This window comes from Grampus griseus (assembly GCF_964374135.1).
Source record: "Grampus griseus genome assembly, chromosome: 15".
NCBI classification, from domain to species: Eukaryota; Metazoa; Chordata; class Mammalia; order Artiodactyla; family Delphinidae; genus Grampus; species Grampus griseus.
Window position 1 is genome coordinate 10,263,215 of NC_139009.1, and position 13,381 is coordinate 10,276,595.

The window sequence follows — 13,381 nt, forward strand, 5'->3', positions numbered from 1 at the left end:
GTTGAGAAGGCCCTGGCACTGGTCACAGCCACAGACCAAGTGTTTGGTAATTATTTGCTCTCCTGGAGACTCCTCTCAGGTGTGCCCAAGTCAAACACTTGAATCAAAATCGAATAATTATGGTAAAAGAGGCATTGGTCAAGTGATAGGCATGTTCACAATGTCTCCTTCAGCCACATATATCTCAGTCTTCACCACAACACCACGAGGAAGGAGTATTTTGCTTATCACAGACACGAAAACTGAGGTCATAACTGGTGTTCAAGGCGGCACCGCTGATAAGCACACCAGTCTTGGGTCCACCCAGACCTGCTTCTTGGAAAACAGCACAAGCAAGGGCTGTGTTTGCCAACACAGATCTCATCACCACCAGAAGGATCTGTGCAGACAACATGGTAGTTTCTGAAGGAGACCTGAGTCTGACTTCAGCAGCAAGTGGGAAACAAAATACAGTTGGTCCTCTGCACCCACAGATACTGTGCCACACCATTTTATATAAGGGACCTGGGCATCCACAGATCTGGGGATCCTTGAGGGTTCCTGAAACCAATCCCCCATAGACACTGAGGGGCAACTACGGTCAGTAGCTGCAGATGGAACATTCTCCCATAATACAGAGGCAGGTCACAAGGCATGGAAGCTACAGGCAGCGACCTCTGAGGCACAGGAATTTAAAATGTTGCTCCTAATCTTCAATGAAAGATAAAAGCTAAAAACTCAAAGATCCCCTGTTTAAAAATGCCCTTCAGGCTTTGCCCAACTGAATGGGGAAAATATCCCGCTCAAAACCCTAGAAATATCTGGGGATGTCAGATTCTAGCTTTGGTTGAAAACCAGGTAAGGAGGGATCAGGTCTTTGAAGAAGGTCTGCTGAAGTCTCTGAGCTCCAGGCCCACCAGAAGCCATGCCCAGCGAGGCTTCTCTCCCCTGTCCTAGATGAAATCGTCAGAGACGGCCTCTGGAAGCTTGAGGAAACGGAAGTACCATGTAGCAAGGATTCATCCCTAAACCTAATCTGTACTCCTCAACAACTTCCCTGGAGAAGCTCTCTGCTGTGCCAAAGGGAGAAGATATTTTCATTCCATGTTTTATAGACTTGCTTCCTTGCTGGTGCAGGGAACACCACTTTCCTGGCTCCTAACTCTGCTGGATAGGTACAGATGATTATATGCTTTAATTTCATTTCTTTGAATAGGAAGAAGATGATCGCCAGTAATGTATATGAAAGTCTTATAACAAACAAAAGTAAAAGGTTATGCAAAAATGTATAAGGAATGATGGTGATCACAGTTATAAAGATAAATGTTATGCAGCAAAGGGAAGAAAACCTAAATTTTAATGACAGAAGAATAATTAATAAACTGTGGCTTATCTATATGATAGAGGTCTAGACGGCCATTAAAAGCCATTTTACAATGAACTTTTTATGACGAAAGAAACTGCTTATGGACTAAGGCTGTGTGAAAATCACATGCCGCCTGCCTGCAGGTAAGCTACATGGACAGATGGACGAGAGACAATGAGAAGGAAGGGGAAAGGAAGAAAGTTACAATATATAAACAGGATTTACCTTAGAGTGGGTATACCAGTGATGAGCTTTATTTTCTCTTACTTTTATTTCTTTCGTTCTATCCTGCCTTGTTCTGAAAGCAATTTAAAGCTGTTTACAGAAGGGAGAGGGGGAAGATGGCGGAAGAGTAAGACGCGGAGATCAGCTTCCTCCCCACAGATACACCAGAAATACATCTACACGTGGAACAGCTCCTACAGAACACCTACTGAACACTGGCAGAAGACCTCAGACCTCCCAAAAGGCAAGAACCCGCCCCCCCCCCCCACCACGTACCTGGGTAGGGCAAAAGAAAAAAGAAACAACACAGACAAAGGATAGGGACGGGACCTGCACCTCTGGGAGCGAGCCATGAAGGAGGAAAGGTTTCCACACACTAGGAGCCCCTTCGCGGGCGGACACTGCGGGTGGCAGAGCGGGAAGCTTCGGAGCCGCGGAGGAGAGCACAGCAACAGGGGTGCGGAGGGCAAAGCGGGGAGATTCTCGCACAGAGGATCGGTGCCGACCGGCACTCACCGGCCCGAGAGGCTTGTCTGCTCATCCGCCGGGGCGGGCGGGGCTGGGAGCTGAGGCTCGGGCTTCGGTCGGAGCGCAGGGAGAGGACTGGGGTTGGCGGCGTGAACACAGCCTGTGGGGGGTTACTGCACCACGGCTGGCCGGGAGGGAGTCCGGGGAAAAGTCTGGAGCTGCCGAAGAGGCAAGAGACTCTTTCTTGCCCCTTTGTTTCCTGGTGCGCAAGGAGAGGGGATTAAGAGCGCTGCTTAAAGGAGCTCCAGAGACGGGCGCGAGCCTCGGCTAAAAGCGTGGACCGCAGAAACGGGCATGAGACGCTAAGGCTGCTGCTGCCGCCACCAAGAAGCCTGTGTGCGAGCACAGGTCACTACCCACACCTCCCCTCCCGGGACCCTGTGCAGCCCGCCACTGCCGGGGTCCCGGGATCCAGGGACAACTTCCCCGGGAGAATGCACAGCGCGCCTCAGGCTGGTGCAACGTCATGCCGGCCTCTGCCGCCGCAGGCCCGCCCCTCACTCCGTGCCCCTCCCTCCGCCCGGCCGGAGTGCGCCAGAGCCCCCGAATCAGCGGCTCCTTTAACCCCGTCCTGTCTCAGCGAAGAACAAATGCCCTCAGGCGACCTACACGCAGAGGCGGGGCCAAATCCAAAGCTGAGCCCCGGGAGCTGTGCGAACAAAGAAGAGAAAGGGAAATCTCTCCCAGCCGCCTCAGGAGCAGCGGATTAAATCTACACAATCAACTTGATGTACCCTGCATCTGTGGAATACCTGAATAGACAACGAATCGTCCCAAATTGAGGAGGTGGACTTTGAGAGCAAGATATATTATTTTATCCCCTTTTCCTCTTTTTGTGTGTGTGTATGTGTATGCTTCTCTGTGAGATTTTGTCTGTATAGCTTTGCTTTCACCATTTGTCCTAGGGTTCTGTCCTTCCATCTTTTTTTTAATTAAAAAAATTTTTTTTCTTAATAATTATTTTTTATTTTAATAATTTTTATTTTATCTTACTTTATTTTATCCTCTTTCTTTCTTTCTCCCTTTTCTCCCTTTTATGCTGAGCCGTGTGGATGAAAGGCTCTTGGTGCTGCAGCCAGGAGTCAGTGCTGTGCCTCTGAGGTGGGAGAGACAACTTCAGGACACTGGTCCACAAGAGACTTCCAGCTCCATGTAATATCAAACGGCGAAAATCTCCCAGAGAGCTCCATCTCAACACCAACACCCAGCTTCACTCAACGACCAGCAAGCTACCGTGCTGGACACCCTATGCCAAACAACTAGCAAGACAGGAACACAACCCCACCCATTAGCAGAGAGGCTGCCTAAAATCATAATAAGTCCACAGACACCCTGAAACACACCACCAGACGTGGACCTGCCCACCAGAAAGACAAGATCCAGCCTCATCCACCAGAACACAGGCACTAGTCCCCTCCACCAGGAAGCCTACACAACACACTGAACCAACCTTAGCCACTGGGGACAGACACCAAAAGCAACAGGAACTACGAACCTGCAGCCTGCAAAAAGGAGACCCCAAACACAGTAAGATAAGCAAAATGAGAAGACAGAAAAACACACAGCAGATGAAGGAGCAAGAAAAAAACCCACCAGACCTAACAAATGAAGAGGAAATAGGCAGTCTACCTGAAAAAGAATTCAGAATAATGATAGTAAAGATGATCCAAAATCTTGGAAATAGAATAGACAAAATGCAAGAGACATTTAACAAGGACCTAGAAGAACTAAAGATGAAACAAACAATGATGAACAACACAATAAATGAAATTAAATGGAATATTACTCAGCCATAAAAAGAAACGAAATTGAACTATTTGTAATGAGGTGGATAGACCTAGAGTCTGTCATACAGAGTGAAGTAAGTCAGAAAGAAAAAGACAAATACCGTATGCTAACACATATATATGGAATTTAAGGAAAAAAATGTCATGAAGAACTTAGGGGTAAAGCAGGAATAAAGACGCAGACCTCCTAGAGAACGGACTTGAGGTTATGGGGAGGGGGAAGGGTGAGCTGTGACAGGGCGAGAGAGAGTCATGGGCATATACACACTAACAAACGTAGTAAGGTAGATAGCTAGTGGGAAGCAGCCGCATGGCACAGGGATATTGGCTCGGTGCTTTGTGACAGCCTGGAGGGGTGGGATAGGGAGGGTGGGAGGGAGGGAGATGCAAGAGGAAAGACATATGGGAACATATGTTTATGTATGAGTAATTCACTTTGTTATAAAGCAGAAACTAACACACCATTGTAAAGCAATTATACCCCAATAAAGATGTTAAAAAAAAAAAACACACACACACACACCCCCAAGTCAAATAATTACAAGTCAAACATTTGCCACCTTATTACAAAAAATAAATAAATAAATAAAAATAAATAAATGAAATTAAAAATACTCTAGAAGTGATCAATAGCAGAATAACTGAGGAAGAAGAACGGATAAGTGACCTGGAAGATAAAATAGTGGAAATAACTACTGCAGAGCAGAATAAACAAAAAAGAATGAAAAGAACTGAGGACAGTCTCAGAGACCTCTGGGACAACATTAAATGCACCAACATTCGAATTATAGGGGTCCCAGAAGAATAAGAGAAAAAGAAAGGGACTGAGAAAATATTTGAAGAGAATATAGTTGAAAACTTCCCTAATATGGGAAAGGAAACAGTTAATCAAGTCCAGAAAGCACAGAGAGTCCCATACAGGATAAATCCAAGAAGAAACACGCCAAGACACATATTAGTCAAACTATCAAAAAATTAAATACAAAGAAAACATATTAAAAGCAGCAAGGGAAAAACAACAAATAACACACAAGGGAATCCCCATAAGGTTAACAGCTGATCTTTCAGCAGAAACTCTGCAAGCCAGAAGGGACTGGCAGGACATACTTAAAGTGATGAAGGAGAAGAACCTACAACCAAGATTACTCTACCCAGAAAGGATGTCATTCAGATTTGATGCAGAAATTAAAATCTTTACAGACAAGCAAAAGCTGAGAGAGTTCAGCACCACCAAACCAGCTTTACAACAAATGCTAAAGGAACTTCTCTAGGCAAGAAACACAATAGAAGGGAAAGACCTACAAAAACAAACCCAAAACAATTAAGAAGATGGGAATAGGAACATACATATCGATAATTACCTTGAATGTAAATGATCAAGTGGGGTTTATTCCAGGAATGCAAGGATTCTTCAATATATGCAAATCAATCAACATGATACACCATATTAACAAACTGAAGGAGAAAAACCATATGATCTTCTCAATAGATGCAGAGAAAGCTTTTGACAAAATTCAACACCCATTTACGATAAAAACCCTGCAGAAAGTAGGCATAGAGGGAACTTTCCTCAACATAATAAAGGCCATATATGACAAACCCACAGCCAACATCATCCTCAATGGTGAAAAACTGAAACCATTTCCACCAAGATCAGGAACAAGAGAAGGTTGCCCAGTCTCACCACTATTATTCAACATAGTTTTGGAAGTTTTAGCCACAGCAATCAGAGAAGAAAAGGAAATAAAAGGAATCCAAATCAGAAAAGAAGAAGTAGAGATGTCACTGTTTGCAAATGACATGGTACTATACATAGAGAATCCTAAAATTCTACCAGAAAGCTACTGGAGCTAATCAATGAATTTGGTAAAGTAGCAGGATACAAAATTAATGCACAGAAATTTCTGGCATTCCTATACACTAATGATGAAAAATCTGCAAGTGAAATTAAGAAAACACTCCCATTTACCATTGCAACAAAAAGAATAAAATATCTAGGAATAAACCTACCGAAGGAGACAAAAGACCTGTATGCAGAAAATTATAAGATACTGATGAAAGAAATTAAAGATGATACAAATAGATGGAGAGATATACTATGTTCTTGTATTGGAAGAATCAACATTGTGAAAATGACTCTACTACCCAAAGCAATCTACAGATTCAATGCAATCCCTATCAAACTACCACTGGCATTTTTCACAGAACTAGAACAAAAAATTTCACAATTTGTATGGAAACACAAAAGACCTCAAATAGCCAAAGCAATCTTGAGAACGAAAAATGGAGCTGGAGGAATCAGGCTCCCTGACTTCAGACTATACTACAAAGCTACAGTAATCAAGACAGTATGGTACTGGCACAGAAACAGAAAGATAGATCAATGGAACAGGATAGAAAGCCCAGAGATAAACCCACGCACATATGGTCACCTTATCTTTGATAAAGGAGGCAGGAATGTACAGCGGAGAAAAGACAGCCTCTTCAATAAGTGGTGCTGGGAAAACTGGACCGGTACATGTAAAAGTATGAGATTAGAACACTCCCTAACACCATACACAAAAATAAGCTCAAAATGGATTAAAGACCTAAATGTAAGGCCGGACACTATCAAACTCTTAGAGGAAAACATAGGCAGAACACTCTATGACATAAATCACAGCAAGATCCTTTTTGACCCATCTCCTAGAGAAATGGAAATAAAAACAAAAATAAACAAATGGGACCTAATGAAACTCAAAAGCTTTTGCACAGCAAAGGAAACCATAAACAAGACCAAAAGACAACCCTCAAAATGGGAGAAAATATTTTCAAATGAAGCAACTGACAAAGGATTAACCTCCAAAATTTACAAGCAGCTCATGTAGCTCAATAACAAAAAAACAAAAACCCAATCCAAAAATGGGCAGAAGACCTAAATAGACATTTCTCCAAAGAAGATATACAGATTGCCAACAAACACATGAAAGAATGCTCAACATCATTAATCATTAGAGAAATGCAAATCAAAACTACAATGAGATGTCATCTCACACCAGTCAGAATGGCCATCATCAAAAAATCTAGAAGCAATAAATGCTGGAGAGGGTGTGGAGAAAAGGGAACCCTCTTGCACTGTTGGTGGGAATGTAAATTGGTACAGCTACTATGGAGAACAGTATGGAGGTTCCTTAAAAAAGTACAAATAGAACTACCATATGACTCAGCAATCCCACTACTGAGCATATACCCTGAGAAAAACATAATTCAAAAAGAGTCATGTACCAAAATATTCATTGCAGCTCTATTTACAATAGCCAGGATATGGAAGCAACCTAAGTGTCCATCATCGGATGAATGGATCGAGAAGATGTGGCACATATATACAATGGAATATTACTCAGCCATAAAAAGAAACGATATTGAGTTATTTGTAGTGAGGTGGATGGACCTAGAGTCTGTCATACAGAGTGAAGTAAGTCAGAAAGAGAAAGACAAATACCGTATGCTAACACATATATATGGAATCTAAGAAAAAAAAAGGTCATGAAGGACCTAGGGGTAAGACGGGAATAAAGACACAGACCTACTAGAGAATGGACTTGAGGATATGGGGAGGGGGAAGGGTAAGCTGTGACAAAGTGAGAGAGTGGCATGGACATATATACACTACCAAACATAAAATAGATAGCTAGTGGGAAGCAGCCGCATAGCACCAGGAGATTAGCTCGGTGCTTTATGACCACCTTGAGATGTGGGATAGGGAGGATGGGAGGGAGGGAGATGCAAGAGGGAAGAGATATGGGAATATATGTATATGTATAACTGATTCACTTTGTTATAAAGCAGAAACTAACACACCATTGTAAAGCAATTATACTCCAATAAAGATGTTTTAAAAAAAGTTGTTTACAGCATACATACAAGATAAAATTAAATTTGAGAAAATGTAAGCAGATGAGGAATCAATATAAGAAAGATAAGCTATAGCTAGCAGGGTGGCTGGTATGTGGAATGAATTCTGTGAAGCCCTACACAGTAGACAGAGATCGACCACACATTCACTCCTAAGCTTTCTAGCCAACAACACAGAGAGGGAGACACAGTAGATGATGTGGCTTCTACTTCATTTTGAGGACAAAATGAAGCATTCACAGGAAAATAAAGCAAAATGATTCCATTTAAGAAAACAGGAAATGCTCAACATCATTAGAGAAATGCAAATCAAAACTACAATGAGATTATCTCACACCAATCAGAATGGCCATCATCAAAAAATCTAGAAACAATAAATGCTGGAGAGGGTGTGGAGAAAAGGGAACCCTCTTGCACTGTTTGTTGGAATGTGAATTGATACAGCCACTGTGTAGAACAGTATGGAGGTTCCTTAAAAAACTACAAATAGAACTACCATATGACCCAGCAATCCCACTACTGGGCATATACCCTGAGAAAACCATAATTCAAAATGAGTCATGTACCAAAATGTTCATTGCAGCTCTATTTACAATAGCCCAGAGATGGAAACAACCTAAGTGTCCATCATCGGATGAATGGATAAAGAAGATTGTGGCACATATATACAATGAAATATTACTCAGCCATAAAAAGAAACGAAATTGAGCTATTTGTAATGAGGTGGATAGATCTAGAGTCTGTCATACAGAGTGAAGTAAGTCAGAAAGAGAAAGACAAATACCGTATGCTAACACATATATATGGAATTTAAGAAAAAAAAATATCATGAAGAACCTACGGGTAAGACAGGAATAAAGACACAGACCTACTAGAGAATGGACTTGAGGATATGGGGAGGGGGAAGGGTGAGCTGTGACAAAGCGAGAGAGAGGCATGGACATATATACACTACCAAACGTAAGGTAGATAGCTAGTGGGAAGCAGCCGCATAGCACAGGGAGATCAGCTCGGTGCTTTGTGACCGCCTGGAGGGGTGGGATATGGAGGGTGGGAGGGAGGGAGATGCAAGAGGGAAGAGATATGGGAACATATGTATATGTATACCTGATTAACTTTGTTATAAAGCAGAAACTAACACACCATTGTAAAGCAATTATACTCCAATAAAGATGTAAAAAAAAAAAAAAAAAAAAACAGGAAAGAAAGTTCTCCCATGTTCTCTGCTCATCGGGACACTGTGGAAGGTGGTAAATAGTGGGGCAAAGTTTGTCGCCCTCTGTGACCCAGTGAGTCACCTTCAGGGAATCCAAGCAGACTCCGTGTGAGTTGAAGACACAGTGTCAAAGTAAGCATAACAGCTGCAGTGGAGGGCGGGTTACTAATTCCAGGCTCTGTGCTGACTTCTGCAAACTATCTCATCTAATCCTCACACAGCCCTACATTGTATCATCATCATTCCTCATAGACCTGGAAACAGTTTAGAAAATAACTCAAACTCAATGAGCTGGCACATGGCAGGGCCAGTATTCAGACTCTCCATGCCCAACATGGTTCACCATTCCGCCCTAATGCTTTTCAATCCAGAAAAAAATAAGCAGTGTTCCATACAGGGCAATGGCACAATGCCAAAATGTAGTTCGTTGAAAAAAACCCAACAGGGGATCGTTTTTCTCTTTTTTGTATTTCCAAGCTTTGGCTAATGATTAGGTTTACTTTTAAGTTGTCCACCCTTTTGGATTCCCTGCACCACTTCTCAAGCCACTCTGACTTGCACTGTTCTCAACTGACTTTCAGAGTTCTGGAGGCATCTGTTTCTCTCTACCTGATGAAGGACCTTCCTCGGGATGCAGAGAATCACCTTGGTTGTAAATAAGCTCCTCCTCATGCTGCAGCTTCTACAGTTCCAACGTTAAGCCCATCAACAAACTATTTCTATGAGGTGAATCTTCAAACTGAACTTAAATCAACTGTGAACACATCACTGAGCCCCTCCCGCACAGCCCTTCTTCGCCTCATGTATCTCTGATTCCTCACCCCATCCTTTGGAGGGCATGTACTATTAGACCCAACAGGTGGAGGAAGTAGGGAGACCCAGGAATTTAAAATGGTATTAAACTGACCAAAACAATATTTACTAGAACTGGTAATGTTGATTGGAAATAAGTGCCCTCCTACATTCACATGTGGAATATAAACAAGAATAACCTTCATTCCCGAGGACAGTTTTATAAAGCATGCCAACAGCGTTGACAGTATACAGAGCCTTTGAACCAGAAATTCCACTTGAGTAGATTATTCTAAGGAGACAAGGATAAATGAAGGCAAAATGTAGCTAGTAGGATGTTTCCTAGCACTGTTTTAATAGGGCAAGCCTGGAAGCCAAATGTCTAAAACTAAGAGTTTGTTTAAATAAATTGGGGTCTACCTTTATAAACAAATAGCCCGCATCCACATAAAAGCAATGTCGTAGAACGAACTATATTGACTTTAAAATTATTTTTGCTTCTGATGTATTTAAAGTGAGGAAAGTGGGTAACAAAACAATTTGTGCCACGTGATCTCATTTTTCAAAGAAACACTGTAATATGAATGTGTAAGGAAAAAAATCTAGAAATATATAAATATATACTCGAAAATGTTGATAGTAGTTATTTCTAGAGTTGTTATTACCAGTAGATTTTAATTTCTTCTTTTTGTATATATGTTGTTTAAACTAACCCATAGGGAAGATGAATTACTCTGTAAAACAATGAAACGGAATTTAAAAATGAAACAAGCAAAACATACCAAGCCTTCAGTTTTGCATTTCTGTTTATATAGAACAAAAGAGCCAAGATATGGATTAAATAACTCACAAAGCCAGGTCAGAATATTCTTCTGTGTTTGTCTCTGGCATTGCCGTGAACGGAGCTAAAGATGTAACAACCCTTCACATCAGGTGGAGGTTGATGGAAGACACCCATGTAAGCATGGCACTGTCTCCTGAGGGATGCCAACCCAGGGATGTCAATAAAAGTAACCCAGAGCTTTCTCTCTCTAACGCTTTCAAGTTCAAACCAATTTTTATAATATTTGTAAGAAATTTCCTTTCACCCAAACCCTCCCCATCTTGGATTTCACAAGCCCACACCTACCCCAATGGACCCAGCAGTGGTTTATTATAGCTTTCACGGAAGCAGAAAGCACTTGGTAATCAAAGATAATTCTGCTCCCACGTGAATAAATGCAGTTCAGACTCTCTGCCACTAAAAGTCCTCAAAGGAATAGAAGACATCAATGCATATGATTTTAGTTCTAAACTGTTTTTAAAGTATGTTCCAGCACACTTAATAACAGAGTGAGCTAATGTACATCAGCACTTCTTTTTCTTGAAAGCTGCTTCCATGTGTGACTGAACGGAAAGATGCATCCTGGCCTTTCACCTAAAATAGCATCTGAGAAAGTGACTGTTTTCCTTCGCCCCTTTCCTTTTCCCCGGTTTGGGAAAACTTTCATTCTCTAACAAAAACTTATTAAGTTTCTGCTAGAAAACACAGATATGACCATGTTTCGTTGCAGTGGCTTTCAAATGGTACCCTGTACAACCTCCCTTGCCTTGTTTTTGCTAGACCAACTGCCAAGCAAATTCTGGGCTTCCAGATAAAATGTCAAGGAGTTTCAAGGCTTAAAAATGTTAGAAGGCCACTCACCAAAGGGCGGTAGGGATACAAGGCCCCTCATGATGTAACCTTAGCTTGCCTCTCTCCATAGTTCCATGAATTACTTGGATGGTTTGCATGTCCAGTGTACACCTTGTTCTTTCATGCCTCAGTGGCTTCCCACACTCTGCCCTCTCTACTGGATCCACCTTCCTATCCTTGACTGCCTAGGAACTGCTGACACACTTGCTCAGACATCCCCTGCTTTATGAAGCATTCAATGAACAAGGTCCTTTCCAACTTTCCCAGCAAGGTCAGCCCCTCCAATGTCAAGGCTACTTCCTGTACCTTAGAGATAATCCCATCATTACATGGGTCACACTCAGCTAGAGTATGTTTTACATGTACATCTTCTTTACCAGAAAGTAAGGGTTTTGAGAGCAATGTCTAGGTCATATCTCTTTTTGATCCCAGAATTAGCATAGCACTCTTCTCAATAACTAAGGGCTCATAAAACTTAGTTGATCTAGACCAAAAGGCTACGTTGGGTCATCAGAGAGAGTGAAGGAAAAGGGAAAAGGGAAGTGGGGGGAGGAAGAGAAGATGGAGAAAGTGGAAGATACAGGAGAGGAGGGAGAGAAAAAGGGGAGTATGGGGTGAAATACTCAAGAATGTGATGGTTTTAGAATCTTGAAATCTGGCTTTTTGTGTGGCCAAAATTTTCTTACCGTATTACATTTGTTGTTTAATTGATGTCAAGAGAAGGTGAGCAAATAGGTAGTAATATTAAACTTTGTGTGTTTCCAGGAGAAAGTGCAGTGTTGGGGGATCTGTAGGTGCATATTGGGACAGCAAGACACTCTTAAATGTGTGTTTTAACAACTTGTGCTTGAGAAATGATTATTAGACATCAAAATATCTTTCATATATCTTTGTCCACTTTGCCTTTAAAATCCTCCATGACAACATTTCTCTAAGTATGTTCCATGGACTAGGTGGTGGGTGAGAAAAAGATCAAATAATTCCTGGCTTAAAAACACTTTTAGGAAACGTTGAGTTAAATTAAGAAATTCTTTGTCTGCAAGACTACCCAGGTCTTTAAAATACTGTTACACATTTTGAATCTCTAAGAGTATTCAGAATTTCTCAAATTCAGTTGACCATAGAATCCCTTTTTGATAGTGCATCCCCTAGGTCTAAAACACACCTTAGAAAATGAAGTCCTACATAGTAAGTAGGGTAGATAGCGTTCCTTGCCATTTATAAAGGGCACCAATACTAAAGAAAGTGATATCCTCAAGAGCATACAGCGAGTAAGAGTGAGGATTTCAAGCCAAGTACTAGAGACATTAGTTCACTGTGATTCCTAATCACTTTGAATATAATGCAATTTAGGTTTTGGGAATGTTTATTTTGGCCTGAATCAAATTTCATACTTCAGAATTAGGTGTGGAACTTTTAGACCCCCCAGGCTTTATCTATGGAGTCCCACATGCACAGGTAGTCCTGAAACAGGCTTAATATAATGGGAGTTTTAAAGCCAGAGCCCAGGACTTCCCTGGTGGTCCAGTGGTTAAGACTCCGCGCTCCCAGTGCAGGGGGCATGGGTCTGATCCCTAGTCAGGGAACTAAGATCCCACATGTCACATGGCACGGCAAAAATTAAAAAAAAAAAAAGCAAAGTCAGAGCCAAGCCCTGAGACTTGGTCATTACGCATAGATGGAGAAGCTACAGTGATCTCCCCGCACATACAAGCCACTGTTAAAATGTACATTTTGATAGATTTTCATGGAAATAAGCAGTAATTTCCTAGTACTTAGACATTGACATAGATAATAGACTAACGAAATAGATCTGAAAGAAGACAGATATTCACACTGCAATTCAAATTAACTTATTTTGTCCATCACTATCACTGGAAATAAAATTTTCTGGTCACAATCTTCCTCTTATCACAATA